Source organism: Borostomias antarcticus (genome assembly GCF_949987555.1).
Source record: "Borostomias antarcticus genome assembly, chromosome: 1".
Lineage (NCBI taxonomy): Eukaryota > Metazoa > Chordata > Actinopteri > Stomiiformes > Stomiidae > Borostomias > Borostomias antarcticus.
Window position 1 is genome coordinate 44,536,795 of NC_140234.1, and position 12,176 is coordinate 44,548,970.

A 12,176-nucleotide genomic window follows, 5' to 3' on the forward strand; every position below is an offset into this window, starting at 1 on the left:
GGGAATCTTTAGCCGCTCACAGGCCAGTGCAGAGATGTAATCTCGCCACCTAGTCCTGGGTCTACCAAGCGGCCTCCTCCCAGCCGGACATGCCTGGAACACCTCCCTAGGGAGGCGCCAAGGAGGCATCCTCACAAGATGCCTGAACCACCTCAACTAGCTCCTTTCGACGCAAAGGAGCAGCGGCTCTACTCCGAGTGTCTCCCGGATGACTGAACTTCTCACCCGATCTCTCAGGAAGACCCTAGCCACCCTCTGGATGGAGAAAACTCATTTCGGCCGCTTGTATCCGTGATCTCGTTCTTTTGGTCATGACCCATCCTTCATGACCATAGGTGAGGGTGGGGACGAAGATAGACCGGTAGATCGAGAGCTTTGCCTTTTGGCTCAGCTCTCTTTTCGTCACAACACTGCGGTAAAGCGACTGCAGAACCGCACCAGCTGCTCCGATTCTCCGGCCAAACTCCCTCTCCATGTTTCCCTCACTCGTGAACAAGACCCCCAGATACTTGAACTCCTTCACTTGGGGTAAGGACTCATTTCCTACTTGGAGCGGACAGACCACCGGTTTCCTGCTGAGAACCATGTTGGTTAGTTATTCAGCTTTAAATTGATAGTTATATACTTTATGCATTTGCTGTTTTCGCAAACAGTATTATCTTAGCTCTCTATGCATTTTAAACAATATAATAAATGCATGAAGGATAGCAGCTATCAATCTAGTTGTTGGTGCACTGTCTATGACTGTCTTTTTGTACCCATGCAGTTGGGGACATCCAGAACTGTGAGAAGTGGATCGTGGCTGTATTAAAAGTAGGAATTGAGTATATTAGATATATATGTCAGTTTTTCTGCTGGGCGAACACTCCTAAAAAATTCTGTCAGGGGGACACTTTCGGCATAACACCTGCAGCCCCCAGACTACCATGTGCTCGTCTCCTCTCCCTGTTAATGGTGGAGTTGGCAAGTCTTGTCATTGTACTTTCATTGCACTCCAACCTACCGTGGTTTGCTTGTAGGCTTCTCTTCTTAACTCCCACGTATCAAGGTCTCAAACAGCCTACATAAAACATTTGACTTTATAAACTTCAATGTTTCTTCCAATGTTTCAATGTTTCAACCACCTGCAACTCACACTCTGTCAGGGCCTCTGCAAGAGAAAGAGCTGGGAGTGTTGAGCATTGTTACTGGGAGTAGGACAGAACTGTCTGTGTACGGGTCATCTGTCTTTGATTGCACTGTTGGGGGGAGAGGACAGTTTGTAGCTGGTTAGGACCAGGACCAGGTGGGGAAGGTAGTGAGACAGAGTGTGGTGGGGTAGTCAATGTGAGGGACCGGGTCTTAGGAGTGCTTACTACTTCCCAGCCCAGTACCGGGAGCACTGTGCTTGAACACGCCTGGGCTGTTGTGACTGTGGGGCAGTGTCGACGATCCCCTGCAGGCCTCGCAATCACTCGGCCGGGTCGACGATCCCCTCCACTCCCAGGGTCTTTGGGGTTGCAGCCGGCCTGCAGCAGAGACACCGTGATCAAATCCTGAAGCAGAGGACACACACACACAGTCACAGTATGTTAGACATCCTGTCAGGATACATTATTGATGGAAAGGTACAACTTGAGCTGTGGGTGTGTCTGTCTGAGAGAGAGAGAGAGAGAGAGAGAGAGAGAGAGTGTGTCTGTGAGAGTGTGTATGTGTGTGTGTCCAACCTGTATAGCTGTCTGCATCATGCTGGTATTGTTAAAAGTGCATCTGCGTTCCCAGAGGTGAATGGAGTCTCAGCTGGTGGGTCAGCATCTGCTTATCGAAAGTTTTAATGTGCTAACGAACACAAAAACACACACCACCAAAAACATGCGCTGTCGCTGGGGCAAAAATAATCACCATCATCACTTGTGTCATGTTTCCAACAGTCCCAGCAAAGTAAAACTCAGTTTGGATTGATTGGTTAGATTTGGCAGTATGAACCAACGCACCTACACACACACACACACACACACACACACACACAGACACAGACACTCTTACCAGACCGGCCCTGACTGCAGAGCACCTGGCAGGAAGGAAGTCCAGGTTGACCTCATCCACCCTTGGTCCCTCCTGGCTCCTCGCTGGTTTGGTTATTCACTCTGTCTGCATCCTCTCTCCTCCCTATACTCTCCAGGGCTTTCTCCGCATTTTGTCTCTCTGAGCTGGCATCACCTCCACCAGCCCCATCATAGGAATCTTTAAAAATACCACAAAAAAAAACTGTGTGTGTGTGTTGTGTGTTATTATCCACTGTGACTACTGCTGTGAAATGTGACTATCTATCTACCCATCACGCATGAACACTCATACAGGGTTTTTCCTGCATACAGGATTTTTTGGCGCCCCCCCAAATAGATTTTAGCCAGAGCCAAAGGAAAATCACCAGGGCCAAAATGGAATACTTATGAACATTAGATTATTTATTTTTTTATTCTATACATTTGCAAAAATGTCTCAAAAACTTTTTTCACTTTGTCATTATGAGGTATTGTGTGTAGATTTTTGAGGAAAAAAAAGAATTGAATCCATTTTTAATAAGGCTCTAACATAACAAAATGAGAAAAAAGTGAAGGGGTGTGAGTACTTTCCAGATGCACTGTATGTTTGCCCAACAAGAGAAAATGTGTACATTGACAATGAAAAACAGTGTACCCTGTGGACATAATGTCCCTGTGAACACGGCATCACAGCCACACCAGTCTCCCTTTCATCCATGGAATCATCCTATATGAATAAAAAATGTCCTGATGAAACAGAGACATACGTGAATGGACTGTGTCGATGAAGAAAAGGAAGAACTTAAAGTGTGAAAAGAAAGGTTGAAGAGGACGTCAGATCCAATCTGTTTGTGCGAGTTATAAAAGTTACATTAGACCGGTTGTGCATAATGAATATTGCACAACTCCACACTGTCATCATTAATAGTCAATATGTTTTATTCAAACCGAGGAAGCTGAAAAGGCCACGCACATATTTTTCACACACGCACACAAACGCACACACATACACATGCACATTCATAGCATGCACACACATACACAAGCACACACAACACACACACACTCTCTCTCTCTCCCTGATACACACACACACACACACATTTGGCATGAAAAGGCCATCCGTAGTCCTAGCCTGCTAGTCTGGTTTATAATGATCCGTCTTGATTGCTCTGGAGATTAGACCCTGTCTGTAGCTATGTGCAGCAGCTTCTGGCACTACTGAAAGAGTCAGTCGTATAAACACGCTGATGCTGTGACTATAAGAAGCCAGTCATAGACCATCAGTGAACGAAACAGGAAAAGCAAATGGTTACTTTTGTATTTTTATTTTGCTTATATTATGTCTGTGGACAAACAGTGGTCCTGAAGTGGGCTTCTGTTTCTTTGAGAGTTTGGCTATTGAGTGCAGTGGCATATTGTCGCACGCCTCAGAGACAGAGAGAGAGAGAGAGAGAGAGGGAGGGAGGGAGGATGAGTGGGTGGCTTGATTTCCCTGGCAGATTAGAGAAGCAGGAGAAATAAAAGGGACGCGTGGATGTATTTGAATGACTCATGGTCTCCCGTCCTAATATGTGTGTGTGTGTGTGTGTGTGTGTGTGTGCGGGTGTGTGTGTGTGTGTGTATTTGGTGGCGAGTTCAAACAGACAGGCTGAGGGGATATACAGTCTTTATGAATGCAATGAGGAAGAAAGACCTGACACTGCCTCATATTTCTAGAAGGTTCTGTTATTCTGTTTGGGGGAAGGGGATGAGTGTGTGTGTGTGTGTGTGTGTGTGTGTGTGTGTGTGTGTGTGTGTGTGTGTGTGTGTGTGAGAGAGAGTGAGAGAGAGAGAGAGAGAGAGAGAAAGCGAGAGAACTAAACATGCATGCAAACACACACACACACACACACACACACACACACACACACACATTCACCAGTATCATGGGCAAACATCTGTCTAGAGCAGATGTGAGGCTATCTGATCATCAGGGTTCATCTTAATCAAATCAAACTTTATTTGTATAGGGCATTTCATACACAGAGGCAACACAATGTGCTTTACAGAGAGCAATGGGGGGAGGGGCATAGGTCCCACCCCTACATATTCTAGAGGGAAGCAAAAAAACAGTATCACCCGGGGGCCAGAAAAGTGAGCTGTAAAAATTCTTCCCTGATCTCTCTTAACGAGATGATCGAGCAAGCTCCAGGAAAATGATAATAATACCCGAACCGCCAGGGTTAATACCAGGTAATCATCCTCCGCATCATCACAGCCGATCAGCAGTGCTAGCGCAATACCACGGCCACACGTGCCCCGACACTTACCCACACCTTAACCATGGGCCAAGCAGGAGACCGCCCTTGTGCGCATCGTTGTCCATCCCGACCACTAGCGATTACGGGTTACTGTAATCAAGGTGCATTATTTTTTCATCCCACAACTTAGCAGTACACACCGCCATGTTACTCAGTTGACAAAGTAGCTGTGATAACAGGTTATTGGAATTAAGGGGCATTGATTTTTTTTTTTTTTACCTCCGGCGAGAGGTGATGTTTTCGGTGGCACACGTTTATTGGTTGGTTTGTGTCAGTAACGCTTTGATGTGTCGCCGTGGACGGAGCTGTGGCAGCAGTGGTGCTGGCGGTAGGAAAAGAACACATTTTTATAACACATTGTAGAACACAGTACAGCACAGAACACTGTAGAACACTGCTGAAGATGGTCAGATCAGGATGGTCAGATCACGGTCAGTTTAATTTGTCGCTGCCACCACCACAGCAAAACATTGTGTGACTGGCAGTAGTTATCCAGTGTGGGCCTGGGGTTGTTAGTTATCCAGGGTGGGCCTGGGGTTGTTAGTTATCCAGGGTGGGCCTGGGGTTGTTAGTTATCCAGGGTGGGCCTGGGGTTGTTAGTTATCCAGGGTGGGTCGTCCTCCTAGAGCGTTCCCCTGCTGCTCCAATCCTGCTGCTGGCGGGTTTGACCACTCCCATTTTGTTGGTTTCGTTTCCGCGTTGCCGCTGCCAGCCTCCCCCAGACGAGGGCTCATAGTGCTACGCTGAGCTGCGTCGACTCGCGCAGATCCCGGGGATCTTGGAAACCCAGCAAGTTATGTCTCTGTCCTAGGCCTAGTCCTGTTGTCTTTTGATTCATCTAGTGGGTTTGACAGTAGACCTGTCTACCCTACAAAGGTTTATTACAGTGTTCTGGTCGTTGCCTCTAGCTTTTGTTCCAGATGATTGTTCCAGATGATGTGCTTTGTGAATTAGCAATCAACTCAGCATGTGTCTTGTTCACATCCAACGTCTCCTCCTCGGTTCCCATTGTGCACTCCTGTGGATCAATACTGTGTTGTTACACTGGATACTTTGCCTTCTGCTCCATGCTGCTCCTCTTCTGGCTCCTGATTGGAGCCATCGCTTATGTCTTGCAGAAAACAATGCCTCGCTTCCCTGCTCCAAACTGCAATGAAATGACAGAAATGCGTCTTGGTATTGAGTGTAAAAACAGACAATTACACAGAGACGCGCCCGTTAACTCACACAGGCACATGTGCGCACACCCACACACATATGCACGCACGTGCGCACACGCACATGTCCCAAGGTGGACTATCCAAAGGTGGTTCCGACAACGCCAGCTAAATACTTTCTGGGAGTATTAGCACTCCACTATTACCAGGCTTTATAGTTCTTTATCTCAGGGTTGAACAGAGTATACAGATTCTGAAACAGTTGCAAAGTATGAACGGAGTTAAGTTTTATTCTTATTTTACAATACTGTAGGACTGTGCACAAGGAGGTTTTCACCGCCCAGGGTGACTTGGATCGATAGTCTTAGGGGATTTCTCCCGACGGCCTCCTGGACCGGGAGAGCTGGTTGGTGGAGCTCCACCCTGCCACGTATACTGCGGATTGGAAACAAGTGTCAGTTCTCACACGAAAAAAGGGGACCACTGAGTCCTTTAACCACTAGGGGGTGTCCACGGCAAACCAACACTACAAAACTATCACAGCAACTACGGCAATCCAATTGAGAGGGCAGGGTCTTCCAGGAGTGTTCGGTTAATCCACAAAATTATCCAATATCCACTTGGTAAACAGATAGCCGGGCCAGCCAAGCGGCAATTAAAAAGTCAAAGATTTAAGTCAATGGCTGGCTGTATGGTACACTTATTCGCACAAAATATAAAATAATAGGCCCAGTCAATGTCCATGTAGGCTATTACTAAAATGCCAGGGCTGTTTCTAAATGTCTCTTATAAAATACTAAAATAGCAAGGCGGTTCTTAATGTCCATACGAATAATTAAACAGGTCAGAGCACAGTAGCCTACTTAACTTCGGAGAGGATGTCGGGACACCGACACTCCACTGTAGTATGACGCGCTCCCCAGCACAGGTTGGTTCAGGATCGGGGCGTAGTCAGGCCGGCCGCTGATCGGGGTAGGCTATCCAGCGAGCAGCACTCTCTCGCTCCGGTTCCCTGACGGCTCACGTCTGCAGCAACTCCCTCTGGTCCACCGCTCTCACAGGTCCCGCTGATCGCCGCAGTCTTCCTCGGCTCCGGCGCTGTAGCTGGTGACTAGGTAACGTTAGCTGACAGTCAATTCACGTGCGCGTTTCTCTTTCGCCGCCGTAGCACCGGGATAGTCCTCCAGGCAAGCACACGCTCCGATTTCCGTCCCCACACAACCCCCGTTCTGCCGGGGCAGTGTGCTCTTTATAGCAGGCTGTGAGACACAGGTGTTCCCGGTTCAGTCCTGATTGTCCTCTCACTCACCGACGATGGTTGCCGCCCCCTTTGCCCAGCTCTAATCATCAGGGTTGGGAGTAAACAAACGGTCACAGCACAGCGAAAAACACATACAGGTAGTACAAAAATGGACCTCGTCACATCTCCCCATTGTGAAATGTTGGCAGTCTCTGCCATTCAGAGTCTATAGCGGGGTGGTGGGATGCCTATATTTGGCCGGGTTGAGCGCCTTGGCTCAGCGGCTGCGTCAGGGTTGTAGTCATTGGCGGGTACATGTCGGACAGGGACAGGGACTGCGCGCCTTGGCTCGGCGGCCGCGTCAGGGTTGGCGTCAGGCGCGGGTACATGTCGGACAGGGACGGGGATATATAAGAGCGTAGGGCTCGCAGGTCTCACAGGGTTCTCTGGCAGAGTCACTGGTGGCCTCTGCGAGGGGGGAACCGTGCACAGTTTCAGGGCATTCCGGTGGAGGACTTTCTCCCTCCCACCCCTCTCCGGCTGTACTTTGTACACTACGCCCGTGTTTCCCTTGGCTTCGACGACACGATAGGGCTCGGGGTCCCATACCCCATGTAGCTTTCCCAACCCTCGTCGGCCCCGGTCACGCACCCACACCCGTTCCCCAGCTAACAATGGAGTCGCGTTGGCTCTTTGGTCGTAGCGGCTCTTACTCCGCTCGGCCGCCTTGTCCATCCTACCACGTGCTAGCTCATACGCATATGTCAGCTTCCTGTGATGGCCTCCGACCCAGTCAGTCAGTCCCTTGCTTGGCTGTTCCCGTTCTACCCCTAGCACAACATCTACTGGGAGCCTGAGGTGTCGGCCCTGCAGCAGATAGGATGGCGCGAAGCCGGTGGCACTGTGTACGGTGTTATTGTAGGCCTGTAGGAGTTCGGATAAATACTCTGGCCAGCGGCTCTGTTTCTCGGCCCCCATGGTACGGAGCATGTTAAGGAGTGTTTGGTTCATGCGTTCGACACGCCCATTCCCGGCAGGGTGGTAAGGTGTTGTCCTGCTCTTAGTGACTCCATACATCTCGCATAGCTGCTGCATCAAGTCAGACTCGAAATTGGGGCCCTGGTCTGAATGAAAACGGACGGGGCACCCAAAGTGCCGCACGATCTCAGAATAGATTGCTCGTACAGTGGTCCTGGCTGTCTGATCGCGGGTAGCTACGGCCCATGTGTAACGCGTAAACATATCAGTCATCACTAGTATGTTTTGATAGTAGTCGTTTGGTCGACCGAGTGTTAGAAAGTCAAGAGCGACTACCTCAAGGGGGAAGGTAACGGTTACTGGGTTCAAGGGGGCTCGTGGTTCTACCTTGTCACGTTGCAAACTGCATGTAACACACTCTGCTTGGAATTGGCGCACCTGTGTCTCCATGCCTACCCAGAAGAACCGGCGCCTCAGCGTCAGCAGCGTCCTTCCCGCTCCAGCATGTGCCGCAGACTTGTGGTGTTGTTCCCATACCATCTGACGCCGGGGGCCTGGACACACAACCTGAAACAATTGCTCTGAGGTGTTAGGGTCAGTGAATCGGCGACACAAAACCCCATCCCGTAGGCTGAGCCGCCTGAATTGTTTCAACAACCTTGCTGTCCCAGTGGTGTGTATCTCCTGTTGTCGGCCCGTAGGGCAATGCCCTTGTTCCACATACCTTCTCACAGTGCGGATCTCAGGGTCAGCTACTTGTTCCTGTTCCCAGTCGATGCGGCCTTCTGGGGCGCCATCCTGGTGGGTCACCACAGCTGATGCGGTTACGTCTCTAGGACTGAGTTGCTGTGGGGGGTGTTTAGGTGTGGGGAATCGCGACAAAGCATCCGCATTCACATTTTCTCTGCCAGCACGATATTTCACCTCAAAGTCAAAGGATGCCAGTTGGGCTGCCCAGCGTTGTTCCACTGCACCCAGTTTCGCCGTCTGCAAATGGGCCACAGGATTATTATCGGTGTAAACAACAAACTTGGCACCAGTCAAATAATCTTTGAACTTTTCGGTAACTGCCCACTTTAGTGCGAGGAGTTCAAGCTTGAAGGAGCTATAGTTGGCGTCATGCTGCTCTGTAGGATGCAAACTGCGGCTCGCATAGGCAACCACCCTCTCTTTACCCCCCTGCACTTGGGCGAGTACTGCTCCCAGCCCATGGTGACTGGCGTCTGTGTAGAGGGTAAATGGCTGTGAGAAGTCTGCGTAAGCTAGGATAGGGGCCTCTGTTAGCACTTTCTTTAGAGCATCAAATGCTGTTTGAGCTTCTACTGACCAGGATATGCGATGAGAACCCAGACGCTTGTCATTCGGCACTCCTACCAGGAGTGAGTTTAGGGGGCGTGCAATTTTTGCAAACCCAGGGACGAAACGTCTGTAATATCCGGCCAGGCCGAGGAAGGCCTTGAGTTCCTTAGCAGTGGTAGGGGCTGGCCAATCGACAACAGCAGCTATCTTCTCGGGGTCCGGTTTCACGCCCTCACGGTCGACTACATGCCCCAGGAATTTAACCTGCCGATGGAAGAGTTTGCATTTGTCAGGGCGTAGCTTCAAGCCATGTTTCGAGAGACGCTCAAACACCTCCTCTAAGTGCTTTAAGTGCGTAGCAAAATCGGAGGAGTACACAATAATGTCATCTAAATAGACTAGGAGGGAGTCAGTAATTTGGCCATTTAAGCATTGTTGCATAAGGCGTTGGAAAGTGGCTGGCGCGTTGCAGAGGCCAAATGGCATGCGTTGAAACTCGTACAGACCTACAGGGGTGGTAAAAGCAGTTTTTTCACGGTCCTGCGGGTCTACCTCCACTTGCCAGTATCCGCTGGCCAGGTCCAACGTGGAGAACCATTCTGCGCGGGTCATGGAGGTCAGGGTCTCCTCGATCCTGGGAAGTGGGAAAGCATCTTTGTGTGTAACAGAGTTCAACTTTCTGTAGTCTACACAGAATCTCCAGCTGCCATCTTTCTTCTTTACCATGACTATGGGTGCTGCCCATGGGCTGGAGCTTTCAGTAATGACACCATTTTGCAACATACCTTCCAACAGGGTTCTCATATCCTGGTACAGCAAGGGGGGTAATGGTCGGAAGCGTTCCCGTATGGGCGGTGCCTCGCCTGTAGGGATAGAGTGTTTTACCACATCTGTCCTTCCGAAATCTTCCTCGTGGGCCGCGAAAGCCTTCTCCCATTTGTGCAGCAGGGCAGCCAGTTGTCTCTGCTCATCTTGGGTGAGGTCCGGCCGCTCGGCCAGCTTAAGGACCTGGAATGCTTGATCAGGCTCCTCCCCCATGCATACATCCACTACACTGACCTTGACTGTACCTTCCTCCTCCTGTTCTAGGCAGACATCCTGCACACCATAAACATCCAGGCTATCGACCTGAGTCACTTGACCGAGCTTCTGGTAGCGGTCCAAGGAGACAGGGAAGTCGTGTAGGTTGCGGATCCGGACGGGGACCCGTCCATTCTTGACCACAGCTACAGACCGGGCCACGGAAATGGCGCCTGGCTCAGGGAGTGCTTCTACCAGACCATGATAGTCCCGCCTGCCAGCTGCAGCCCGTCCCCAGACAACCACCTCACTCCGGGCTGGGATAGTCACTCCGTGGCGGTGCGCTGCCCAGACGTAGCCATGGTGTCCATCATCTGTCGTCACTCCAGTCCTACGACACGTCGCAAATGCTGCGTTCCAGGCACTTTGGGACTTGGGGTTTTTACAGAACAACCGGGCTGGCCCTTCCGAATTACGGAACACAGCGTCCCAGCAAGGCTGTATGATGTTCATACCAATAATGAGGGGGTCTGATGCTGATCTGTCCTCTACTACAAAAACCCCTCGCGGACCGATCTGATGGCCCTCGATGTCAAAATCTAGCTGTACATATCCTAGATAGGGGATATGGAGGTTGTTGGCCGCTTTTATTCTGACCATAGCAGGGGGTTCTCTAACTTCGCTTTCTGGGAAGTGTTGGCTCAAAAGGCTATGACTGATGATTGATATTTGGGAACCTGTGTCTAAGAGCCCTTTCAACTTGACTACACCCACTCCCACCTCAACCTGGGGGCACTGCCCAACTAACATAACCGATGGCCCTTGTACCTCCTCCTCTTGTCCTAGCCCCACCGCCCGAGCCTCAGAAGTGGGGGATGCTAGTTTAAATGTGAGGGGGTGTGACTGTCTCCACAGAAGCGGGCCATGTGACCTACTTGGTCACAACGCCTACAGATCGGCCTACCATCTGGTGCCCATTTATTAGATGATGCAGGGACTTCCTGGCGGCGCATAGGCGCGCGGCGCGAAGTGGCGTGGTTAGTCTGCTGAGGTGGGCCTCTTGGCCGGAGCTCTTCTAGGAGGTCACGTGTCCAATCTTTCAGCTGATCCTTTAACTCTGCAAGGATCTCCTGCTTGATTTCTGCTTTCCAGTCGGTTTTCTGTGGGTGAGAGCGCACGTTATTTGTTCCCCCCATGGCTGTACAAGATAGCTCTGGCCACTTACGTCCATGTCCATCCTCGTCCAGGAGGAACGCTTCTCGTTGGAGATCATTGAAGGTTCCGTCAGGGTTCTGGCGTGCATGTCTCCTCATGGCCTGCGCCAGAGGTCCCTCCTCCAGCCCAAGCATGAACTGCTCTTTCATGTGTACGTCAGTGGGTGCTGCGTCTTCATCAAGCCGTTGTAACCGGCTGCGGAGTTCTCTCAACCTGAGGGCATAAGACTTAACAGGTTCATCTGGTCTTTGACGGCACCCATAGAATTGTACTCTGAGCAATGGACCTGAAGACTTTTCAGCATAAATGGCATCTAGAGCAGTAAAAATCTTTGCTGCAGTGTTACGCTCATCTGCAGTTAGGATGTTAATCTGTCTTTTGGCCTCTCCAGTCAGTGCTCCCATAATCATACTAACTTTCTGAGTCTCTGTTTGTCCCTCGATTCCAACCAGCCCTTTTAGCTGCTCTTTCCAATCTTCGTATTTCCATACCTCTGAATTTTTCCAATCTGTTTGGTCTATTCCTCCGAATTTTGGCACCCATGGTGCACCTGGGAATACAGGCATCATCATCATGTTCAGAATTCACAATGTTACAAATCTGTACTCTGTTCAAAGCCTGAGTCCTGCCAACAACTGCCAAAAAAGGATGTCCCAAGGTGGACTATCCAAAGGTGGTTCCGACAACGCCAGCTAAATACTTTCTGGGAGTATTAGCACTCCACTATTACCAGGCTTTATAGTTCTTTATCTCAGGGTTGAACAGAGTATACAGATTCTGAAACAGTTGCAAAGTATGAACAGAGTTAAGTTTTATTCTTATTTTACAATACTGTAGGACTGTGCACAAGGAGGTTTTCACCGCCCAGGGTGACTTGGATCGATAGTCTTAGGGGATTTCTCCCGACGGCCTCCTGGACCGGGAGAGCTGGTTGGTGGAG

The 12,176-nt window shown here is 50.1% G+C and overlaps 1 long non-coding RNA gene across 1 annotated transcript; it reads right to left on the bottom strand.

The window, feature by feature from the left end:
• Positions 1-6,707: 6,707 nt before the first annotated feature.
• On the bottom strand, positions 6,708-8,749 carry LOC311317895. Its single transcript, XR_014630775.1, has 3 exons — positions 8,427-8,749; positions 8,159-8,269; positions 6,708-6,824 (listed from the first exon to the last, which is right to left on the bottom strand). It is a non-coding gene; the product is annotated as an uncharacterized lncRNA (long non-coding RNA).
• Between the last annotated feature and the right edge of the window lie 3,427 nt (positions 8,750-12,176).